Source organism: Balaenoptera physalus (assembly GCF_965194825.1).
Source record: "Balaenoptera physalus genome assembly, chromosome: 21".
NCBI classification, from domain to species: domain Eukaryota; kingdom Metazoa; phylum Chordata; class Mammalia; order Artiodactyla; family Balaenopteridae; genus Balaenoptera; species Balaenoptera physalus.
Window position 1 is genome coordinate 823,786 of NC_138902.1, and position 20,585 is coordinate 844,370.

The 20,585-nt window shown below is 46.1% G+C and overlaps 1 long non-coding RNA gene across 1 annotated transcript; it reads right to left on the reverse strand.

Annotated features, from left to right (window-relative positions):
• Nucleotides 1-579: 579 nt before the first annotated feature.
• LOC309651676 lies at nt 580-4,349 on the reverse strand. Its single transcript, XR_014258304.1, has 2 exons — nt 4,212-4,349; nt 580-872 (listed from the first exon to the last, which is right to left on the reverse strand). It is a non-coding gene; the product is annotated as an uncharacterized lncRNA (long non-coding RNA).
• Nucleotides 4,350-20,585: the final 16,236 nt, after the last annotated feature.

Here is a 20,585-nt window from a genome sequence, read left to right on the forward strand (position 1 = left end):
AGTTTAGAGCATTGACTGAAGCTTTCCCACATTGGTGGGTTCTCTATGGTTTCTCTACATTATAATTCACCTTCTGTTATTGATACGTAAAAAAGGAATATTGGCCAAAGGCTCTTCCAGATTACTGACAAGTATAGAATTTTTCTCCTGTGTGAATTTTTGGTGTATATAAGGGTGAGGGCTCTAGTTGAATTCTTTCTCACATTCATAGCATTTATAAGGATTCCCTCCTGTTTGAGTTAATACATGCGGAGTTCACGTTGTTGCATGTGAAATCTCCTCACATGCATTACATTCGATGGACTTTCCTCCAGAGTGGAGTCTCTGCTATGTGCAAGGAAAGGAGAGGCTGTTACAGATGCCCATGCACGTCCATGTACTCATTTCTCTACGTGCTGACTCTAGTCTGCTCTCTCACTGGTGTACTTTTTTAAAAAAAAAAACTCCCCATGTTTGTTCTATTCCCATGCAGTGTTACTTTGCTGAATTCACACTGATTTTCTATTTTGTAGCCTCTCACCTCCATAACTTTCTGATTAAATTTTAAGTCTTTATTTTTCACACATTATATCCATGAGCTACATTGAGGCAATTGTCCTTTTATTGAAACTGAAGTTCCAGTTTGTCTTCAGGGAAATGTTATTCCAAAATTTAAAGTATTCAAAATTTTCTACTAGGACAGAATTTATGCTCAGGCTTTTTTTCCATCAGAAGATTCTCATGAACTCCTAATTTATCCCATTACCAGGTCTCTAATGTGACGACTGAGTTCATCCTCAAGAAACATACCGTTGACCTGCAGATAAATGGGTCCTTCCTGAACGTATGCTGTGTGGGTATCATTTAATGGTTTTCAAGGTCACCTTCCATGTCTGAAAAAAAGAGAAAATAAATAGCTACAGTGATTTAGGGGAAGGAGAATTTTGCAAATGCTCACAAGGCTAATGTAAGTATGTGTCAACTATTGGCTTTAACACAGAGAAAAGATGTGAAATGGAGGAATATAGCAACAATTAGATACACGATATAGAACACTGATGATGTATACTATTTTTAAGAGTAAAATGACTGAAAAATAAAATGAAGGTGGGATGTCGGGGAGATTAAGATACAGTAAATCAACAAAGGGGAGGGACAAACAAATGTTGCTACATGAATAATAGTAACAGAAAGAGCACTTTCTCAGAAGCCAAGGAATGTACATAAAGTTAGATGAGTAGAGATTAATATGCTCAAAGAATTAGGATACTATTGGAGCGATATTTCTGCATTGACCTTACAAGATGTCATAAGACTTCTTCCTCAAGGAAATCTGCAGTTGACATTACAGGTCCTGTTCTCTCATTGACCAGGCCCCTCTCCACATAGAATCCCAGGAGCCTGGAGCCCAACTTGAGCTGGGACTCTGGGAATCCTCTTTCTTCCTCCACACCTCTTCTCCTGCTACAGCTGGGAAATCACATCTACTTGCAGAGGAAAAAACCATTTGTGGAAAAATGTATGTGGATTTGGATTCCTGCTTTGGGATCTGCGTGTGGTCTTCAGGTTCACGTCAGGAGGAAGAGCGAGGCGAACGTAAAAAGCAGCACGGGGAAGGGCGTCCTGAGCACTGGAGGCACCACCGGCCCTTCCCCAGAGCAGAAGGACGCTGACCTTTGCTTCAGATGTTAAGGAACTGTCTGTTGATGCTTAGGTCCCAGGACTTTGAGAGACTGCAGTATCCTTTTTTTTCCGCCTTTCCTCTGACCGGTGTGAATCAATTGTTTTATAGTGGATTAAACTTTATTAAAAAGGAAAATCCAATAGCATAACTCAATGCCAACCCTATGATTTGAATCTTAAAGGGACAATATCTGTTCTGTGTAACTTTGTAGGGTTAAACTCCACCAGAATTTGCTCAGCAGAATGGTTTTTGGAAAATATTTAATGCATTTATTTATCTACTTAAGGTCTCCATGCAGTGAGTGCCCAGCACTGGTCTGAGTGTTAGATATGGAGCCACAAGAAAGACATACTACAGTTCTCCGAAAGTCTACTACCTTTTGACATGACAAACATGAAGTAAAAATATGAACAAGATCATTTCATCCAGGTTTTAGTAAGTGCTTTATGAGTGTATATGTGTCAGGGTGGGGAGGGGAGTGAACTCTGGGGAAGCTGTTCTGGATGATTTTTATTAAATAAGTAAATGCTGACAGTGTCACCCTCAGAGAACAGATGAATGTTGTTCTCCAGCGTCACATCCCTGTGCAGGTTCCTCTGTGTTGGTTCTGACAGGGCCTCGCTTTTTTGATGAAGTTTATAGCCACAACTGGAAGGTGGCTGATTCCTAAAAACATGCTGTACTTTCTGGTTCACGCTTCTCCATCCCCAAGAGTATCCAGAGGTGATGGTTGAGGGTGACTGCACTGGGAAAAGGCAGCTGTGTGTATCAAAAGCTCAAACCCTTCTTGAGGTCAAGTCCAATATTTCTCTGGGCTGACTTGGCATATGTCTTTCAAATGCATCACAGAGATGTGCACACTCTGAATACACAATAGCTTTCATAATTAAGGAATATCACATAAGTGGTTTGAAATAACCAGCACATTCTATGACAGAATGTAAGTTCTGAGTTCTGGGTTAGCAATTATAATATTTGTACTTGGGAATTAATAAATAAACCCTGTGTTCCACCAATTTTTATTAAATCTACAGACAACACAAGGCAAGAAATATCCATGTTCTGCCACTAATCAGCTTTGATTGTGGGCAAATTATTTCCCATTTTGAACTTCACAATTTTCATGTGTGAATAAGTTTCATAACCTCTTCAGAGAGTTGAGTGATTACATGATCTAATAGGTAAGTGCTTCTCACATAACAAAACCCAATAAATAAAAGCTATATATTATTATATGTTATTTATTATTTGTTCAGGAATACTATCATTAAAAAGTCAGAGAGCCTTTAGGCAATGTCCACCCCTCTGCATGACTGGACAAGTTTTATACTAAACTTAGGGTCAGGAGGTGCTGCCTGTATCATCTCCACTCTCATCAGGTGTTCATCACCAGATGTGAGGACAAAGTGTGTATGATGAGTCCAGGTGCAAAAGTTCAGGTGTCCCCTTGGTTCGCATCTGCTGTGTAAGGGGAATTCTTTCCCTTGGGAAAGCAACTCAAGGGTCATGGAGTGAAGGGCTGAAACCATGCAGAATCGAGCCAGCAGCCCCTGGTGGGGATGATTGGGGCGCCTGAGTGAATGTCTAGGGGCACCCAGGATGAGGGAACAGGCTGAGGAGCCCAGGTCTGCAGAGTCAAGTTTACACAAGGTCCCCACTTGCATCTGGGTCTGGGTGGAGCATTTAGGGGCTGGGATGCCAGCTCCTGCCTGGAAGCTGTAGTAGGATGGGGCAGAAAAGCAGGAGGTGCAGCCCATCTTTGTTTCTGAAAACACTCATCTTTCTGGCTGCAGACACCAGGCTATAGGGAAGAGTTGATTCTTGTTGTTCAGAATTGCTTTAGCTATTCTAATTCCTTAGCCTTTCTAACTCACATTCTTTAAAAGATGAATGCATATCCTGTTGTTGGTGCTGGCTTTTTTTTTTTTTTTTTTAACCACCCTGGAATTTCTACAAATGGCTATTTTCATTGAATAGTTCATTATCAACATCTAAGTCAGTACCTATAGATCTTCTTCATTTAAAAAAAATATCAGTAACCCAAATACAAATTGATAATAATGCATTGTGGGGATGCACTAACTAGAATTTATTTACCTAATTCCACTTAATGGCTATGTTTTTGAAATACTCTGTTTTTATATTAAGTAATGCTGATATCAATATTTTTATTACATATGTAATTTGCACAAATGTTCCCCACACAGCCGTTTGTTATTTGACTTTGCTTGTGGAATATGTAAAGATCAATTGGTGGTCAAATTTACCATTCATTTCTTTGATGGCTTCTGGACTTTTTAAAGAAATGCTTCACAAGGACTCCACTATGAAATCACAAATAAAAATTATTCATACATGTTTTTACCGAGTACTCTCATGGTTTCAGTTTTTCACTCCGCACAACCCGAGTCCCCGCAAAACCCCTAAGTCCGCCATGGGATCAGGGACCCGCCCGTGTGCTCGTGGATCCTTCGCTGCAGCCTCGCGGCGACAACTTCCCAGCTCCCCGCCCCTTCCTCTCTGTTGCCAGGGTTGCGCCGCGTCTTACCGAGCTGGGAGCTAGCTCCGAATCGGACGACCCGGGACGAGCTCGGGTGCTTGGGCGGCCCGCGCTGCACCCTCGCCGGCCGGCGATCGGGGGTCGTCCCGGGTACGTTCTATCGGTTGCCGGGCGCTACACAGCGACAGCTTTGAGATCGTCCCTTCCCTCCGGAGCTTCGGCGACTTTGGCGAGGGCTGTGACTAGGCCGCCGAGCACGAGGCAGAGTTCTGGGAGGCGGGATGCTGGCGGCGACTGTCCCGGTGGTGCTGAGGCTTGGGCGCTTCCTGCTGTAGCCGGAGATTGGCCGAGCAGATTCATGTGGTGTGAAGCCGGTCTTGCGCTTCGGGGCTGTAGCTGGGATGGTCCTGGCGGGTCTACCAGCATGCCCTGGTGCCCCTCCGCCCGCAAGACTGAGCGTGGTTATAGGACACGGTGTCCGTTCCCGACGTCATCCTCCACGTCCTGGTGGTCGTACTTTCTCAATTTTTCTGAGTCATCGGGAGGTGGGGAACGACACGGATGTACTCGGACGGCGCCTGACCTTCCCCGGCCTCCCCGCTGGATACCGAACTTATTCACCAATTTTTTACGTCTCTCGCCGGAGTGGGGCCCGGGCCGGATGGCGAAACGAGGAGGCACTGGGAGGGTGACGGCGGCCCTCCCCTTCCTCCTTCCCACGGGACCATGACGCCCCCACCCACAGGCCGTCCGACAGTGCGTCCTCGCCGCCTTGGGGGCCCGGGTCCGTCCAGCTGCCGTCGCGGCAGTGGGGCTGCTCCCCGGCGGCCACTTTCGTTTCTCCAGGTTCCATGCGAAGCGGTCACTGGGTTCCGTAGATGGGATTCCCCTGCAGGTCATGCTGCGTCTACACTGACAGCACCCGTCGTCCAGTCTCCTGTTTGCCTCGGCGCAGCGCTTGTGTCGACAGCACACGCAGGTCCCCTCACCGCGGGAAACGACACGGAGTGTCGCGGGCAAGTGGGGAGGACGCTCCAGGCACGGCAGCCGTCCCACCTGGGACTCAGTGGTCGGAACCCCTAGCAAACGTTTGGTAAACGGGGCGCAGCCTGGACCGTCCGCTGGTGGTCGGGAGGAGCCCCGAGCCCGGGCGCAATCCTGGTTGGGAGCAGTTGTCTGAGGCTCCCCCAGGGAATAAGCTCTCTCTCTGGATCCTGGGAATGGTCTCTGGACCCATGAGCTGACACCCCGGACCGAGCAACACGACGGATGGCTGCCTGGGTCCACCCCAGGAGTTAGGGCGGCGGCTGTACGCCTGCGCCCTTGCACTCCCCGGATTCGTCCCGCTGAGCTTCGCACCAGTGGAGCTTCACCTGGTGGCTCCTGCAGCAAGGTCGACCAGATGGCTTGGCAACGATATTGGGGACGTGAAAAATATGTATTGGGTTAATGATTTTTTATGTTTTTCTTTCACTTTAAGACTCACTGTAGACTCACCACAATGTAGGCATTAATGAAATAAGAAATCCTGAGATTTTGGTAATGAAAATTACCATTGTTTTTGTTACTCAACACTAGTGTAATTATTACCATTGTTTGCAGTTAATTTTAAAAACACTGACTAAAGTTTCTTTATCCACAGAGTATTTGAAGATGTTGAAAGAGGGTTTCCAGAATACAGAATTTTCTATATAAGCCTGGGAGTCAGGGAACTCCTCCCTCTAATCACGAGGTCCTGCCTCACCCCCTGCAGCAAGCAACCTGGAAAGCCAGACCCAAATCTGTGCAGCAACATATCCCAAGGGTCAGTGCTTGCTCAGCCACTGACAACATCCTCATTTTTCATCCTTTGCCTTCAGAACCGAATGTAAGAAAGCCAAATATGTTGCCCGAGGCAGTCATGTAGGCTCCCCCTCTTCCTCTCCGCTGCCTCTAGCTTTCTCACATCACAACCTTCTTTTTTGCCACCAGAAAGCACTTCTGAGTGTGCTCGAGTCAGTGTAACGTGAGAGGCAGTGTTTGTGTCCCTCAGTCTGTAGCGCCAGCTCTAAACAAATAGTGCTTGTCTCGCTTGGGAGATCTTTCCTCATGTCTACAGAGCTTAGTAGAATGAGAGTGAGAACCAACCAATAAACAAACAACTCAGGATTATATGTATTTTTGATGTTCTTTTATAAAAATCACATTTACTCATAACGATTTTTAAAGTGAGATAGATACACATAACATAAATTTCATCCTTTCATAAGTGTACAATTCAGTGATTTAGAGTCGACATAGAAAGTTGTACAACCGTCATCAGTACTAATCGAGAACATTCCATCACCTCAGAAAGAAATCCAGATCTCATCTTACAGCCACTTCCCCTTCCCCCTCCTCCCCACTAGCCCTCAGCAACCCCTTGTGTGCTTTTTGTCTATGGATTTGCCTCTTCTGTATATTTCAAGTAATTGGAATTGCACAATTCTGGACATCTCTGTCTGGCTTCTCACACTTAGTGTCATGTTGTCGAGGCTCATCCATGTTTTAGCCTGTGGTTGATTCCTCTGTTTCACTTAAGAATTTGCCATTCGAGGGCTTCCCTGGTGGAGCAGTTGTTAAGAATCCGCCTGCCAATACAGGGGACACATGTTCGAGCCCTGGTCTGGGAAGATCCCACATGGTGCTGAGCACCTAAGCCCATGCACCACAATTACTGAGCCTGCACTCTAGAACCAGCGAGCCACAACTACTGAAGCCCACAAGCCTAGAGCCCATGCTCTGCAGAAAGAGAAGCCACCACAATGAGAAGCCCGTGCACCACAATGAAGAGTAACCCCTGTTCGCCGCTACTAGAGAAAGCCTGCACACAGCAAGGAAGACACAACGCAGCCAAAAATAAATAAATAAATAAATAAATAAGAATTTGCCATTCTAGATCATTAAGATACACACACTTACACAGATACTTTCTATCATTTTTTTTAAATGTGAAAGATACAGAATATATACATTCCATCATAACCATTTTATGCACACAGGTCCATGGTATTACGTCATGTTTTCCTACAGATCCTCAACTTGCACCAACGACCTACAGCTGCCACCAAGCCCAGCGGACATGAGCGAAGTCCTGTTGTCTTTTCTCACAAGACCACAAACCACCCACACCGACCAGGACTCCACCAATGGGTGCCTAGTGCTGGCGGCCAAAGAAGAGAGCAGGGGGTGGGGCAGGGGTGACAAATAGAGAGAGAGACGGAAGGAGAGAGAGGTGGCAAAAGCCTGATCTCTCAGAGCCAACAGTCTCCCAATCAAGTACAACTCACGTATCCTCAGACTGGTGTGGCCGTCGATGATGGAATCCAGGGGGGCACACTGCCAGCCAGGCTCCACTCCCCAGTGTGCTCTGAGCCCTGGGCTCCCCAGGCTCCTGTGGGTGGGCTGCTTCTGTCACACCGTTCAGCCCTCTGTGGACCACACGCTCAGGCTGGGACTTTTGAGTTCCCAGGTGACTGTGCACACTCAGGGGGTGTGGCCAGTTGCAAAAGGTCAGGAGCAGCCAAGAGCAAAGTCCTGCCCCCTATATTTCAATGCCTCCCTGACACCACCCGCCCTTCTCCTACTCACTCTTACATTCCTCTATCAACACATTCCACCACCATGTTGCAAGCTGCGGTTTCAGGGACAGCAGTGACAGGGGACAGCAAGAGCTGAGCATCTCACAGTGAGATGCCAGGAACTCAGCCAGGCACCACCTCGGCCGACATAACTGTCAGATTTACCTAGAGTCACGAACAGAGGTTACAAAGGCAGTATTGACTTGATGTAGGCCATGAAGAAGTCTTAGAACTGAGGTCTGGTGACTGGTAAATCTATCAAGGAGAAACATTGAACCCCAGGTAATCATAATCAGGTTGGTTAAGGGCAAAGAAGGAGGGATGTGTCCTGGTGGGGGAGGGGTGAAAACTTCCTCTGTTTTTGCTGCCCCACTTCCCACTGCCCACGGGCTCAGACACCGGGTCACGTCCTCCTCAACACCCTGTGCTCACATAATGTCTTCTCCTGGCTCAGGCACCACAGAAGGGCTCCTGCCTTTAAGGTTCTCAATACTGAGAAGTACAGCCATGAAATGTTTTCAAAGTGTAAACAAAATGAAATGAAAGACAACAGTCTTCCAGACTACTGAAGTGGCAGATGAGGTGAGGGTGAGCTAACAACCCTCGGGCTCCTGGTCCTGGAATGAGGGAGGAAGAGGAGGAGGAAACTGACCTTTGGTGAACTTGACTTACACATGGCCTGTGTTTAATCCTTTCACTATTCAGTCATTTAGCTATCATCACACATTTACGAGCTCCTCTCTGAGTCTGGTCCAATGTCCTCACAGAGTTCACAGGCTGGAGAGGTAATCAAATCATCATCACAGCCCTGGGGTGTTCCACATGGGGCCAAAGGCAGCAAGAATGGGTGGCCATCAGCATGTCTTCATGGATGAGGCAACATCTGAGCTGGGTCTCCAAGGATGAGTTCTCCTCTAGCCAAAGTAGCACTGAGCAGGAAACACACAAGATGAATGAATAAGGGAATGAAGGAATAAATGGGCATCCCCCTAACACTACACAAAGACGGCAGTCCACCAAGATGGTGGCTTGGGAACACAGGGTGCACTGGGGGAACAGTGGAGAGAGGCTGCAGTGTGATGCCTGTCTCACTCCCTTTATGGGCTTTGCTGCCACAGTGGCCTGTGCTCTACCTGCTAAGGGAGACTTGTCTGTCCTCTGCTCTGGGATCTTGTTGCTCTTTACCAGCAATGACCACATGTGGTGACCCATGTGTATTTGTCTGCCACATGAGGGGCCTTTTCAAGGAGGGTAAGTTTGGTGTGCATCCCAGGATTGAAAAGAAAGAGAGGATGGTGGGGAGTCCTGCAACAGTGGGATCATGGTGCGGGATGCTGGGTTGGGGTGGGCTGAGGCAAAAGCCATTGCTGGAGGTTGGGGGTCGCATTAATGGCTTTCCTTACCACAGGGACTTCCAAAATAAAAATGCAACTCGGTTTGGGCTGCACTGACTTTGAGAAGCTTGGCGGACCTTTGGGCAGAGACCTCTGGAAGGAGCTGTACATAGAAAATGAAAGTGTGAGAGAGTGTCAAGATCAGAACTCATGACCCAGACGAGATGGGAGGAAGTGGAGTGGAAGGAGACTGAGGACACAGAGGAAGTTCATGAACTGGGGTCATCAAGGTGGAGACCCCTCACGTTCATTCCACAGCCTCCTAACTTCTCACAGAGTGCTGGGCCCAGGGCGGCCACTCAGTAAACATGCACTGAGTTGACCCAAAGTCACCAAAGTTTTCACTTTGAATCACTGGAATAGAATATGCTGAATTCAACAGAATGGTAGTGAGGCTTTTATGTCAATAAGCTTAGAAAGTGAAACGAAGAATACAAATAAAAGCAAAATGCAGACTCAAGAGAAATCTAAGAATTCACAGTAATAACTAAGACACTGAACATGCAGCGCACTGTGACCTCAGGGCCTTTGCACTTGCTGTTCTCTCAGCCTGGAACACTCTGCCCTCTCCATTGCTTGCTCACTAAACACACACAGAAATTTGCTCAACTTTCCTTCCTGACTATTTTTCTCCAAGATATATATCACCATTGGACGTTGTGTTCATTTTATTGTTTTCTTTCTCCCCCACAAGTGTGTCGCCTGCATGAGAATGGGCACTCCCTCCTTTTTCATCACCCAATGCTGCACCTCAGTGTCTGGAACAGGCCTGGAACTCAGTGGGGCCTCCACGAATGTGCTCTGGGTGAGAGAGGAGTGAGTATATAGTGGGGGCAGACAGCTGGGTATAAGCGAGCACTATGCCAGATCGAGAATGAAGGGGTTCGAGGACACTCTGCTGCAGGTCTTGGTCTCTTGTTCTGCATGTATCTCACTATTATAATAAAGAGTCAACATCAGGCCCAGGGAAAGCAGCTGCTCTGACTTGGGGAAAATCAATTATAACCCGCACCTCCCGCGCTGAGGTCAGATGGGTGGAAGTCAGGTCCCAGGCTCTCACCAGCATCTCCCCTCCTCCCACCATCTCCTCGCATTTCCCTGAGAAACCCCGGGTCAGGACATCCACCAATCCCACCACTTGGTGGGGCCGGTGCTGAGCCATCAATGTTTCCAGCTCAGAAAGGGTTTAGTCTGTGCTGTGTACCTTAGAAATCTCTCTCCTCCACTCTTGGCCCATCCGAGTCTCACCTTCCCCTCGGCCACCCCCGTGCCTGGAGGGATTCTGAGTCTTTGTTCAGCACGTGAGAACCTGCACATGGCAGGGGCTGAGGCTCCTCCAGCCACCACGATGCACCTGAACCTCTATGGCGTGTCCACAGGCTGTGTGAGCAGATGGGGTCCCCCCTGCGGGCCTCCCTCAGGTTGGGCCTGGACCTCCTTCCTCCCCAAACAAGAACCAGAATCAGGAGACTGGCCGTGCCTGTGAGTGGGGAAGGGTAGGAGGGGACAAGAGACTCCAGTGCACTCTGATCCCGGTGAGGGGAATCAGCGGGGGAAGAGGGACAGCGGGGCGGCTTGGCCTGCTTTCTGGCCGGGAAGTAAGGCTTCTTACAAGCTGCGGCTGCACCTGCCAAAGATGTTGATGGTGACAAAGTGCTCCTGCGTCTGTAGGTGCCAGAGCCACTCACAGAGCTATCTCAGAAACAGCAGTTACAATAAACACCCGCGCTGATTGGCAACAGGGGAAGGGCTGACTGTGATCCAGGAAACTCCCCCTAACCTCCGGGGCACATTCTGACAGGGTCTCTGAAGATGCTAAAAAGGTCTGCTTTGGCTAAGAAGACACTGGAGGATTTGAACATTGTCTTCAAAGGTACATTTTTGGTAATGTAGAAAACTGTATTATTTCAAAATTAAAAGCCTACGTTATGATTTTAGAAACAGATTACTTAGATGACTACTAAATTGTATAGTGCAGGCATTGGTGAAAATAAAAGCTAAGTTGTTGGGACTTCCCTGCTGGCACAGTGGTTAAGAATCTGCCTGCCAGTGCAGGGGACACGGGTTTGATCCCTGGTCCAGGAAGATCCCACATGCCACTGAGCAACTAAACCCGTGCACCACAACTACTGAGTCCACGTGCTGCAACTACGGAAGCTCGCGTGCCTAGAGCCCGTGCTCCGCAACAAGAGAAGCCACCGCAATGAGAAGCCCACGCTCCACAACAAGAGAAGACACCGCAATGAGAAACCCGCGCATCGCAACGAAGAGTAGCCCCCGCTTACCACGACTAGAGAAAGCCCGCATGCCGCAACAAAGAAACAATAAATAATAAATAAGTAAATAAACTTATTAAAAAAAAAAGCTAAGCTGTTATAAACAGTTTTAACATCAATTTGTATTTTCCTATATTTTATGTTATAGTATAAAACTGGTGTTTCTCTCTCTCTCTTTCTTTCTCTCTTTCTCCCTCTCCCTCTCTCCAGCTTTAAGATGTGTGTCACCATTTGGTAGGTGCCATTTCTCCTGCACCACGTACACTTCGTTCTGTAGGAGAAGTGATAACATTTGATCACAGGAGTGTAAATGAGAAGGTGAGGCGCGGTGGGACTGGGGCACTGCGATGTGGTGAAAGAAGGAAGGGACTTGGCCAGGGTAGCTGGGCCCTGGCCTCTGGGCTCCTGCTTTGCCCACACACTTGGGGTGCCCTGATTCACTCTTGACCCAGTAACAGAGGTCAAAAGGAGCAGTGCAGGCAGCCCCAGCAAACACCTTCCATATACTTCTCTCCATTTACATCATGGGCATGGAGTTCCCTCAAAGATCTTCAAAGTTCTGGGCTCTTCTGATTTCTTTAGTCTTCATTAGTCTTCTTGCCAGTGATGTCACTAACTAAATTAGCCTATACATTATCAATATTAACATACATTATTGGAATATAAATATTATTATATTAATATTGCAATATTATATATTATGTATATGTTATGTTAATATAGTTCTAATAAAGTAAATTAATAAATATAAATGAGTAATATAATAATATGAATATATGTTACACTTGGGAGTCAACCTTTGCCTACTGCGTGCTCAGCTGTGCCCACTGAGCCACATTGTTTGCCTGAAAAAATGAAGACTTGAGGGCAAAGTGAAATGTGAAGGGGAGGCGGGCAGAGAACACCCAACCTGCAATTACAGTGAAGGCACCACAACAGAATCCCTCAAGTGAAGCGTGAAGTGTGTTCTCAAGACCAGCATGAGCCGCACAGTCTTAGTGAGGGGAGTGCATGCCAACCTGCTCTCCCACCCCGTGCACCCCTCTGGAGTGGGGGGTGAGGAAGCGTCCTCCCGGTATTTCTTCTCTTTCCCTGCTCTCAGTTTCCTCCCCTCCAGATGGTCGGATGTGCAGGACAGCAAAAGGCACCTCTGACTTTCCCCGAGTTTGGGTGCTGGCACTGACTGCAGGTTGTTAATCGTTTGTCACTTAAGCACAGGCAGTGAGTTGGATTAAGTCATAGCCCACAAAACAATCAATTAGCAGGACTAAATATGTACATAATTTGAGTGTGTATATTCCCATACACTCTATCTTCTATATTTTTACAATGAGAAGTTACTAATTTTCACTCAGATTTTCAAACATTGGTCACTGGGAAATTTAGTAGTTGCCATTTGGTTTCAAGATGGCAGACTGAACAAGGACTAAATGTAGACAAACATGCAAAGTAATATAATTTGGTCAAAGCTGTCCAAGTGCTTTAGAAATGTTACTGTATAACCTTCCAAGCCAATGAGAAAAGCCAGAAGAAATTCAAATAGAGACCGACCTCATTTTGTTAAGCGAAAAGGTGATAGTAAGAGGTGAGATGAGGAAGCCGGTCCAGCGTGAGGGGTGGGACCAGGCAGTTCAGATGTTATGGAGGCGGCTGTGGCGGCAGTTCTGCCACGTCCTCCCCGGTCTGGTCTCTCAGCCCCCCAGACGGGCAGCTGGTGTCGGTAAACTCAGGGTAGGGTGATCAGCTGTTCACTGGCCACTTCTTTAACATCACACATGAGCAGAACCCTGAGAGTTGGAAGGTGTACAAATTAGAGCCTGTGTCACTCAGACTGGAGGTTCGGGTGGATCGTGGTGGCTGGAGGAGCCCCAGCGCCTGCCATATGTGGGTTCTCACCTGCTGGTTCTCCACTGCACTCAGGCTGGCCAACTGCAGTGCTGGTCCTGGAACAACTGTGAGGGTCACACATGCTTCAGAGACACCCCCCACCCCCGCCCGGGATCTGGGCAAGGCTTCGCCAGGGCTGCATCACAGTTCAACTTTGCCATCTGCCTGATCCTGCTTCCGCCCTGCCCTGCCACAAAGACTGACACTGAATACACAGTCCTGCTTGTCCAGATCCATCCCAACCTCTGCCTTCAGAGAAACTAACTTGTGATGGGGGAGTGGGAGAGACAATGGTGAGAGGGACTTGGGAGCCAGCAAGGACGCCCTCGTGGGGCAGGAGGAGGCCCCATAGTGCCCAGCCTTGGTGGCCGTCCTGGTGCTGGAAGCTCACAGTGATGGGACAGCTCCAGCTACTGTTCTCAATGACGCCCCCAGCACAGGGACCCTGCAAGGCTCAAGGTTTTCACGATGAAGATTAACACATTTATATGAGTGAGTTGCACTAAGACTTTCTCAGTGAGGGAGCCGGAGGATTCTTAGAAAGACCACACTGGGGTTTAATGATACAGAGTCAGACACCTTTTAAACAGGCTCTTGAAATAAGAGGAGATGACCTCCATGAAACTATTCAGTTCTGCCACGTTTCAAGAATCAGGGGTCAGTAACATATGATGAAAATATAATTTCTATGCTCAGTTACTGAAGTCTTGAAAATATAACTTCTGAATTTTCTGCATGCTATAGAGGAGGTGTTTTCAAAAGATATCTCCTCAGCATGCACCCCAATGTTCATTGAAGCACTATTGACAATAACCAGGTCATGGAAGCAACCTAAATGCCCATCAACAGATGAATGGATAAAGAAGGTGTGGTACATATATACAATGGAATATTGCTCAGTCATAAAAAGGAATGAAATTGGGTCATTTGTAGAGATGTGGATGGAGCTCGCAAATGTCATACAGAGTCAAGTAAGTCAGAAAGAGAAAAAAAAATCATATATTAAGGCATATATGTGGAATCTAGAAAAATCGTACAGATGAACCAGTTTGCAAGGCAGACATAGAGACACAGATGTAAGAACAAATGTATGGACACCAAGCGGGGGAAAGCGGGATGGGGGGGATGGTGGTGGAATGAACTGGGAGATTGGGATTGACAGATATATATACTAATATGTATAAAATAGATAACTAAGAAGAACCTGCTGTATAAAAAAAAAAAAAAGTGTCTCCTCAGATAAGGGCTTCATGTGAACAGGTGCAAAGCAGAGATTGTTCCCGTGCCCACAAAGTCTGGAGAGCAAGGGGAGTGGCCAAAATCAGTGACATAATAAAACAGTTCTAGAGAGTAACAGTAAAAGAAAGCAACTCCATGTAGCAGTGTTCCACCCTCTCAGCTTATATGTTTGTATTCAAAAAAAAAAAAAACCTTCCTCTAGAATAAATATTGAAAATCAAACTTGGATTTTACCAGGCTGAAAGAAATTTTTGGAACCGGATTTTGTTTTCTAAAAAATTATTTTGCTTTCATTTTTGCCTGGAACAACTTCAGCAGTGGCTATTTCTGGGAAGGTATGAATTAACCAGCTCGTTCTCGAGTGAGGATCCTCTTTCCTCTCAGAAGACTTAAACTGGCCATTGTGATGTGTGAACCTAGAGGGGCCAAAACAAGGCCTCAGAGAAACATTTTGTTTAAAATAACAGCAACAGCAAGCCTTCCTAGAAATACTGTTCTGTGTAGTAGAATTTTCCCCAGGCCACAGAGGCTGAGCCACATGGGCCGCGGCTCAAGGAATGATGCATCCAGGGATGGGGACTCGGACCTGCCTTCAGGCCTGGGCCCAACCTCTAAGGAACCCAGTGACCAAAGCCAATATATTTTAAAACCTACAATGAAAACGCACAAGCCCCCAAATGTGCACAACGTAACTTTTTCAATGTCAACTTAAGTTTCCTGTGAATTATTTGTGAACTGAGTTAAAAGCTGTGTTGGGGATGGCAGCAAAGGAAAGAGAGGATATTGGCCATAAAATTCGTTCTAAAAGACTTGTAATCAAACTAAATAAAAAATCTCTCCAATCTTTGGGAAAACATTTACTAATTTACAGGCATTGCCCTAAAGTTAGAAAATCCCTTACGGTTTGGGGATTGTTTGGGAAGAAGAAGCAACAAGGGTCTGAAGCTTTAAGAGCCAGTTCAGGGTCCATCTGAGCTGAGGTCGCCCTGCGTGTGAGCGTCCGGAACAGGACTGAGCGGGGAAGGGGTCAGTTTCAGGGGCACGTTTACTGGCTGACTTGGCTCTCTCCCCTCATCCCTGCTGAGTCACAGCTGCTGTCACCCCTTCATGGTGTCAGTTGGAAGATGCCTTCTTCTGGGGGGAGGGGAGGCTCCTTGTTGTCAGACACAGAGCAGCAGCCACTGGTCCTACGTCTTCAAAAGCCCCATGTTATGAACTCATTTGTAATACTGTGTCTTATCATTAATGTGCTGGATATTTCATCTGAAAACTGGTTATCACCACAAAACTTTTATTTTTGGCCACGCTGTATGGCTTGTGGGAACCCAACCAGGGTTTGAACCAGGTCACCACAGTGAAAGCCCGGAACCCTAACCCCTAGGCCACCAGGGAACTCCCATCAACACCAATTTTAATAACAGAATTAGGGGCACTAGATACAGCCTAAAGTCTAACCTAAATTTTACAATGACGTTTATGCCTGAAAGTTGTAAGGAATTTGAAACAAGACTAGACTCTGTAAAGACACAACAAAAAATGTTTGGTGACTGGGCGTTGTTCACTTTAAATAAAATTTATACACGAAAAATTAGACACAATTATTTACATAGTGGTCAGCATAATAATTGAGGGATAGAAGTAAAGTATGAACCTAGACATGCTTACAACAGAGTTAGGTGGTTCTGGAAAGATTTTTGCACTGTTATTATACAGCAATGGAAAAACCAAGAGGAAAAAAAAAAAGGAAAGGGTGGTAATTCAAAGTCTTACTGTTACATGAGAAAAACAAGTTGCAAAGCAACACGAATTATTCAATTAACAGAAATGAAAATAAATCTACGTTATTTGTGTGTAAATGTAGATTTGAAAACATTTTTTTTAAGGTTGGGGAAATTATACAAATAAACATCACACACCTTGACAGGGATGAAAGGGAAATGTGTTTGGTTTTTGGTTTGGGGTTTTTTGGGCCCTGCAACATGGCTGTAAGCTGGGGTCTTACTCCCCCAGCGCCTTTGGCAGTGAAAGCACGAGTCCTAACCACGGGACCACAAGGGAATTGCTTCCCTAAACTAGGGTAAATTTGAACTAAAATGTTCACTGCTTGTATTAAAAACAACAACAGCAGAAACTGTGCATGTGGTGTTATAAAACTAGCTTGTAGTAAAGCCTAGCCAAAGCATTTCGGAGTCAAGCAACAAGTAGGTTTATTCTGTGGGAGAGAATGGATCTTTACGTAAGATTTAAAAACAAAACACACACGAAGCACAATTAATGAAACCCTGGCTGCACAGTGTTTTCTACTCTAGTCACTACAACATTTCTTGAGCACTCGCTGGACTTAAGCCAGCCTGGAAATCAGTTACGTGCCCAAGGCAAGTCAGAATTTATGTGACCCATAGAAAAGACGGATGAGTTTATTAGTTTGGCTACTATGGTCTCTCAGTGGAAGAAAAGGTACATTTTAGTCTCAAAACTTGTTTGGGCCTGTTCTGTCAGAGATTGCTACATGAAAAGCAAACAACCCAAACCAACATTAAAAAACACCGTTTTTGCATACCTGGTGGCTTCTGCCAATTTAGAGATTTCTCTTTTTCTGCCATGTGTCCAGTGCCATATAAAATAAAGGAGGCCGAGTGGGCAGCAGGCAACGCCCCAGCGGTGCTGAGCAGCCAGGCATCCGTGCTGGCAGCAGCAGCTCAGGGCGCCCTGGGCTTCGGTCCTGACCAAGCGTGAGAGAGCCAAGGAGCATTTCCGCTCCGGGTCCCTAAAGGCATTTTATTCCTGGATAATCTGCATCTATAGAAAGCACGGGATGGCCTGAAACTGTTTTCCACATCTCCCACAATTTTAAATAATTTCCAAATTTCTTATTTTCTGCAACCAGAGATTGAGAATTCTGGAGACAGAGTATAAATATAACTACACAACTCAGTGTAAATAGAGTATAATTAGAAAGACTTGTGAGTCTAACTTACCTTGATATCCTAGTTACTGTGGCGCTCAGTAGAGAAGGCTCAGACTATATACACTGGGCATTTCTACAGATTGGACAGCAAGAGGCAATTTTAGTCCATTATAAAAAACAAACAAACAAACAAAAAATAACCTTCAGTTTTCTGGCGTTTTGTTTGTTTGGTTTTTAAGCAGCTTGCCACACTTGCCACGGAAGAATAAATATTTATATGCATTAGTGCACTAAGTACAAGCACATTAGCCTGGAATGGTAGTTTTAGAAGAGCACAAAGCCATCTGAAATGATGTCTATGAAACATTTACAATTAACCACAGAAACAGGCTCTGCCATCTCAAAATGTACTTGGGACCAGCCATGAATTTTTTGTCCAGTGATCCTGCTCAGATAGACAGACTTGATAAGTTAGGTTTTCTTATGTAGAAAAACAAACTAACAGAGAAACAAACAAAAGACTTAACCTAGCAGCTCACAAGTGAGAAACAAACTACTCTTGATTAAAATATTTGGTAACACTCATAGTGCAGGCTCGAATGCTCTCAACTCGATGTACTTCACAGAATGTTTTTACACCTTTTCAAAGACCAGTCTCCCCCAATCCTCGATAGCTTACTTTTCCTCGGTACAGTTAACAATTAATATGTGTTGAAATTTCTGTAGCTGTGAGTTCTGGTACAATTCAGAAGAATAACTAAAGACTAGAAATGTGGATAAAATATTCTGGCGAGACTGGACCCAGAGCATTTAATCTTCTATGAACAAAAGACTGTGCACAAACACATTTTATACGTGATTTCAGGCAGGCTCCAGGCTCGCTGGCCTCCATAAGCCTCTAAGATTAAGAGCCCTTTGGCTGGGAGATAAAAGAGGACTAAGGCATCCCTACTTATCTCCCCATTGACACCTCTGGTCCCATCACAGCCACACTCGTGGGAAGGAAAGTGGATGTTCGGGCACACAGTGTCCCAGCTGCACGGCGATCAGACACGTTGTAAGGAGTGTCATCATAGGGAAGAACGAATTTCACTCCGCAGTGGATGTTTCTTTACTTTAAACTCTGTATTCTATTGCCTTCCCTTTGAGTTAAGAATGTTGCCTCTAGCCTGAAATAGGCAGGATAGCCCATTCTCAAGGCTCTGACCTTTAAGGGCATAACACTTTTCCATCCATATACAGACAAAAGTTGTGGAACAGAGAACAACATTTCTTTTGTTGGAGGCTTACAGGAACACCGTGACCTGACCTTCGTGAACAAAGGATTTTCCTGCACCAAGAAGTTTGCAACAACCAATCTCGACCCCCTCAGCTGGCCTTTCAAAACGCTTTGCTGAAAGCCTTTGGGGAGTTTGGGCTTTTGTTGGGCACAAGCCACCCATCTCCTTGCGTGGCCCTGCAATACATCTTTCTCTGCTCCAAACTCTGACATTCCACTTGCTTGGCGTCACTGGCCATCGAACACAGGAACTTGTGTTCTGTAACAGGAGCACACTTGTCACACTGCACCTCTGCTTCATACATTCTGCTGGGCTTTGTGCGATGGCCCAGAAGGAGATTTAGACAAAACACAAAGAAGAGCACCAGCTCACTTCACCAATCCACATGGGAATAAACACCAATATTTACTGATCTTTTGGTATTCCAAACAATGCTGCCATGCATAACCTTGGCCTATGGTTTTCCACTGCTAGAAAAATTATAGGATAAGTTTCCAAGGGAAGTGTAACCTGGAGTTTCTCTAACTGAAAGAACACTTGATAAGATGTTACTATGTAAAGATAGTGAGTTGCTGAATCCTTCTGAGGAAACTAGCAATGAGACTTCTGCTTTCTTTAAACTGTAACCTCTCTATCAGACCTCTTCTCCACCTGTGTTTAAAAATATTTCCCAATTTTTTCTACCTTCAGAAACCCTCCATAATCCGCTCTTCTTCTGAGCACTGACCTTTATTCTCACCCAATTAGAGCCTGACCTGGTACATACCTCCTGTCTCTACCTGGCCCTCTGCCTATCATTGTTCATCTCAGTCCATTACAGCTGGACACAACATGGCCAGATAACCTCCCGTGTATAGAGAAATGGATCATGGTTGATTCTGAACCATGGAGCCTGGGTGCCCAGAAGAGAAGGAGCATCCACAGGACATGTAGCTGAGGAGAAGAAGATGGAGAGGAATGAGGTTTGATACATGGTAATTATTCAGGGGAAGATACTTCAGGGCCCAGATTCGGGGACACGGGAAGTCAGGTTGAAGAGTAGTCCTTGGGAGCTGGTGCCCAGTAATGACGGCTGAACTGGGAGGCAGGGATTCCAAAGGGAAGAGCGAGGGGAGAGGCTGCTGGGAGTGGCGGGCAGAGCACACATGGGTCCACGACGCAGCAGAGAAGCAGGAAGGCTTAATAAGCATCCCAAAGGAAGGGCAGAATGTCATGGCAATGAGGATGTGTCTGTAGTGACATGTGTCACAGAAGGGTGGAGAAGAATGGAAAAGAGGTAACAGGAAGGGAGATTAGATGTCATTGATAAACTCAGACAGGGGTTTCGCGACAAGCTAAGGGCAGAAGCCAGAGCATAGGATACACTGAAGGATGCATAAAAATCAATAAATACAAAACATATATGTTCAAATCGAGAATTTGTTGAAATGCTCTTTCAAAGAATATAGAAGTAAAATTGCAGGTGAGAGGGCATTGATGCTGAGGTGATGGTTGACAAGAACGATTACCCCGCCTAAAAAGAGATCCTGTCAGGAACAATGCTGTGCAGAGGCAATCAGGAAGGCCACGTGACACTGGTGAAATGATGGGACAGGGGACACATGTGTCAAGTGGAGACCCTGCACCTTCTCTGGAGGAGGGGATTCCTGCAGAATCCATATGCCCGTGAGCTGAGAACGTCAAGTGAGAGCTAGTTGAGTCAGTAAGAGTTACTTCAGCTGAATTGCGTTTGTAAATGGTGCAGATAAAGCACAATACGAATGATCCTGGCAACAGGGGAAGGAGTGTGCAGCACTGAGCGGCTGCCTACCACCAGACACAGCCTGCTGGCTTAGAATG